Raw genomic sequence first — 5,233 nt, 5'->3', positions numbered from 1 at the left:
AGTAATGATAAAGCTATGGTTTTGGATATGCAATGTAAAATAAGTGGTAATAGCTATAAAAAATGGTGGGGGGGACAGAAAAGTTTAAGAAAAGTATGTGTGCATGCTATTGACTTTAAGTCTGTTTCAAACCAAATGTAACTGTTATATATTTAGGATGTTAAATTTTGATGCCATAGTAATCACAAAGAAAATAGATGAAAAAATATACCCAGATAGAAATGAGAAGGCACTCAATGTGGTACAACACAAAACCTAATAAATATAAAAGGAGGCAATAATGGAAGAATTGAAGGGCAAAAAGGTATAAGATGCACAAAGACTAAATAGCAAAACGGCAGAAGAAAGTCCTGTGGTGACTTTATCCATAGTTATTTTAAATGAAAATTGATTAAACTCCCCAGTCAAGCAAACAGAGGTAGGCAGGATGGATAAAAAAGCATGACAAACTATATGCTGCCTGTAAGGGATTCACCTTAAATTCAAGATACAAGTAGGTTGAGGGTGAAAGGATGGAAAAAATATATACCCAGGCAATTTATAGATCTAATGAAATCCCAATCAAAATTCTAAAAGCCTTCTTTGCAAAAATGGAAAACCCAATCATCGAATTTACATGGCAGGCTAAGTGGCCCTGAGTAGCTAAAACCCTCTTGAAAATGAAGAATGAAGTTGAAGGACTGACAATTCCCATTCTTAAAATGTCTTTTCAAAGAGTCAGAGCCTCCAGTGCTGCACACTGCCATCTCCAGACCAGGACCCTCTAAGTTGCTGCTGTACCGCACTCACCCTGCCATGCCAACTGAGAAGAACTTCAAGCAGCACCACACCTTGGAACAAAGAGTAGATGTCTGACTTATCCAAGAGCAGCATCCTACCAAAATCCCAGTGATAATAGAAAGATACAAGGGTGAGAAGCAGCTTCCTGTACTGGATAAAACCAAGTTCCGTGGACCAGATAGTGTCAACATGAGTGAACTAGTGAAAATAATTAAATGGTGCTTGCAGCTGAATGCCATCCAGGCTTTCTTCCTACTGGTAAATTGACACAGCATGGTGAGCATCTCCATGCCCATCTTGGAAGTGTATGTAAGGGAAAAGGATGAAGTTGGGTTCCTGTATGTGGCCTATGCCTCTCAGGAGACATTTGGAGTGAAATTAGTGGTGGAAGTTTGAAAGAAGCATCTACTCTGAAGTTTTTTAAACCTTTACACCAAGGCCATTAAAAAAAAAAAAAAAAAGATGCTACCAACTGAGACTGATCAGTCATCTAATCATAGATCATCAACATAGTAATGCTCCTACCTAGGACTTGTAGGAAGTTGTTTTCATATTTCAAGCAGAAAAACTGAGCTCCAAATGACCACATTTAGCCTTGGAAAACTCTATTATCTAAACTAGGGCATCTTGTTTTCAAATTTTGGGAGATTAAAAATGAAATACTTTACCTTTTAAGTTGCCAATAAAAGAGGCCTTTGAGTTATGTTAATACACTTTTTCCCCAATAGGAACTTGCAATTCAAGCCTAAAGGTGTTCAGAGAGGCACTGCCTTCAGTTTAGGTTCACAGAACCTGCCAACTTTCTGTAGAAGGGGTTCCACTCAGCTGGAGAATCCTCCACAGGAGGATCTTTAAGCACATGTGGTCAACCAAAGCCCCCCAGAGAATCATTTGCCATCATAGTTGGTGCAAAGCAAGGTGCATGGGGTGTATAGAAACAACTCCAACTCCAACTCCAAATTGCCAGTAAACATTCCTGTTTCCTAATAGGATGCAGACCAATTCAGGGCTCCTACAGCTGTAGGAAATTTGATAAAACACCAAGCTACTGCTGCTTTGGTTTGTTCTCTAGACAGCTACTTGAAGAAAAACAGCACAGCTTTGTAGGTATCTTGAAAAACTTACAATTTTGGTCTGTCTTCTAAAAAGGCCAAGGGAAAAAAGGAATGACACTTCGTATTTTGGATTTTCTCTGAGAACTCAAACTAGTACCTGATTTGGTAAATGATCAAGCAGTTTTATTACTTTCATTAGGACAGTGGTATAAACTAAAACCCAAGCATGAAATTTCAGATGTCCATCCTTCTACCATTTGCCTTAATGCCATAGATGATTCATGTTATCTGTTAAGTGTGCAACTAAAATATGTTATCTGTTTCTCACATTTTTTAAGAGTACTTATCACTGTTAGGTGAGACCATCAAAATCTCCCCAAACTCTTAATTGCATGTCAATTGTGAAGAAAGTGTAGAAAAGGAGACCATAGGTCTTTACAAATATTAAGGTCAAGAATTAAACATCTGAGGGTGGGCAAGACGGCAGAGTGGTGAGGTTTAGGTTTTAGTTTCTCCTTCAGGGAAGTAGGTAGAAAGCCAGGAACTGCATGGACCAGACAATGGAGAACAACTTGACTTTGGTCACACTTCATACAACATTCATGAACATGTGGAATGGCTGAGATCAGCAAAATCTGTGGATTTTCATAGCCAGGGGACCTACAACCCTCCCTGCCAGGATCAGTCCCATGAGAGGAGGGGCCATCAGTGCTGGGAATGAGGAGGGAGAACTGCAGTTGTGGTTTTTATTGAAACCTCAGTCTGCTGATCCTACACCAAATATAGATAGACTGAGACCGGACACTGGAGAATCTGGGAACAGTCAGACTGGTAGAGAGGAGATAGGGCTAGCAAAAACAGCAAAAATAAATAAATAAAATAAAATAAAATAAAATAAAATAAAATAAAGTAAAAAAATAAAAAAATAAAAACAGATTTTTGGAGTTCTGGTGGACATAGAACGGAGAAGGGCAGGGATCAAACCGAGTCAGGCTCATATGCAAATCCAGAAGGCGAGTTTTGTTGTCTGAAGAGCCCATTTCTCTGCTTTCTTGATTGTTCCCTAATGGCCCTAATCTCCTTGTCTCTTAGCATTTCAATTGCCCATTAGATCTGCAAGGAGGGCCCTTCTTTTTTTTTTTTTATTTATTTATCTTTTACTCTTTTTCTAAAACAATTACTCTAAGAAACCCATTACAGAAAGCCTCAAAGGCTTGCATTTTGGGCCCAGACATGAGCAGAGCTAAGAGAGCTCTGAGACACAAGGCAATAAGTGCAGTGGCTAAGAAAATTCACTAAACACCACAACTTCCCAAGAAAAGGAGGGCATTCCCTTACAGCCATCTCCCAGTGGGCTGGGAACACTTCTGCCCGGCACCAGCACCACAGCCCAGAGCTGCCCCAAACAATCCAGTGTGACAGGAAGTGTTTCCAACAACACATACACACACCACAATGTTGGGTGTGGACAGTAGCCTTCCCCGCACCCTCAGCTAATTGCCCCAGAGCTGGAAAGTCAGAGCTGTGTAAAAAGGAGGGAAACTAACATGCACCATTCAGCCATCCTTTCAGCAGTCTGGCAATGCCCCTACACTGTCTTGTAGACCAGAACCTCCCTTGGGGGACGGCACTCACTTGTAATGTAGCACAGTCATCCCTCAGCAGAGGACCTAGGAGTTCATGGCTTGGAAGAGGGACCCACACACAAGTCCCAAGGACCATATGCCAATACCAAGAACTTGTGGGTCAGTGGCAGAGACAAACTGTGGCAAGACTGAACTGAAGGATTAGATTATTGCAACAGCTTTAAATCTCCAGGAACAGCTGGGAGATTTGACTATTAAAGCTGCCCCCCAACCACTCAGACAAATGCCCCATATGCAGGACTGGCAACACCTACTACACATCCAAGCTTGGTGCACTAATTGGACCCCACAAGACACACCCCCACTCATCACAAAAACAAAGTGGGGGAGAACTGGCTTGAGGGGAATAGGTGGCTCACAGATGCCATGTGCTGGTTAGTTAAAGTGTACTCCATGGAGCTGTAAATCTGACAAATCAGAGATAAGGGTTTGAATCGGTCTACATATCCTAAAAGAACCTTATCAAGTTAAGCAAATGTCAAGAGGCCAAAAACAATAGAAAAATTTAAAGCATAAGGAAAAACCAGATGATATGGATAACCCAAGCTCAAACACCCAAATCAGAAGATGAGAGGAGACACAGTACTTGGAACAATTAATCAAAGAACTAAAGATGAACAGAAAGATCATGGCACAGGATATAAAGGGCATGAAGAAGACCCTAGAAAAGCATAAAGAAGAAATTGCAAGAGTAAATAAAAAATAGACAATCTTATGGAAAAAAAAAAAAAAAAGAAACTGTTGACCAAATTAAAAAGATTCTGGATACTCAAATACAAGACTAGAGGAAGCTGAACAGCAAATCAGTGACATGGAGGATGACAGAATGGAAAATGAAAGAACAAAAGAAAGAATGGGGAAAAATTGGAAAAATTTAAATGGACCTCAGTGATATGATAGATAATATAAAATGTTCAGATATAAGACTCATTGGTATTCCAGAAGGGGAAGAGAAGGGTAAAAGTCTAGGAAGAGTATTCAAAGAAATTGTTGGGGAAAACTTCCCAAATCTTCTAAACACCATAAATACACAAATCATAAGTGCCCAGTGAGCTCCAAATAGAATAAGTCCAAATAAACCCACTCTGAGACATATTCTGATCACACTGTCAAATACGGAAGAGAAGGAGCAAGTTCTGAAGACAGCAAGAGAAAGCAATTCACCACATACAAAGGAAGCAGCATAAGACTAAGTAGTGACTACTCAGAAGCCACCATGGAGGTGAGAAGGCAGTGGCATGACATATTTAAAATTCTGAGAGAGAAAAATTGCCAACCAAGAATTCTTTATCCAGCAAAGCTCTCCTTCAAATTTGAGGGAGAGCTTAAATTTTTCACAGACAAACAAATGCTGAGAGAATTTGCTAACAAGAGACCTGCCCTACTTGAGATACTAAAGAGAGCCCTACCAACAAAGAAACAAAGAAAGGAGGGAGAGATATTGAGAAAAGTTCAGTACTAAAGAGATTCAGTATGGATACATTAAATGATATTAAGAGAGAGAAGGAAAAATATATCTGACAAACATAAACCAAAGGATAAGATGGCTGATTCAAGAAATGCTTTCAGAGCAATAATATTGAATGTAAATGGATTAAATTCCCCAATCAAAAGATATAGATAGGCAGAATGGATCCCAAGAAAATGACCCATCAATATTTTGCATAAAAGAGACTCATCTTAGACACAGGGACACAAAAAAAATTGAAAATGAAAGGATGGAAAAAAATTATTTCATGCAAGCTACAGCCA

General features: G+C 39.6%; 1 pseudogene; it reads left to right on the top strand.

The window, feature by feature from the left end:
• Window positions 1-795: 795 nt before the first annotated feature.
• LOC119514921 lies at window positions 796-1,176 on the top strand (annotated as a pseudogene).
• Window positions 1,177-5,233: the final 4,057 nt, after the last annotated feature.

This window comes from Choloepus didactylus, chromosome 1 (genome assembly GCF_015220235.1).
Source record: "Choloepus didactylus isolate mChoDid1 chromosome 1, mChoDid1.pri, whole genome shotgun sequence".
Taxonomy (NCBI): Eukaryota; Metazoa; Chordata; class Mammalia; order Pilosa; family Megalonychidae; genus Choloepus; species Choloepus didactylus.
This window is presented reverse-complemented; position numbering and strand designations above follow the sequence as displayed.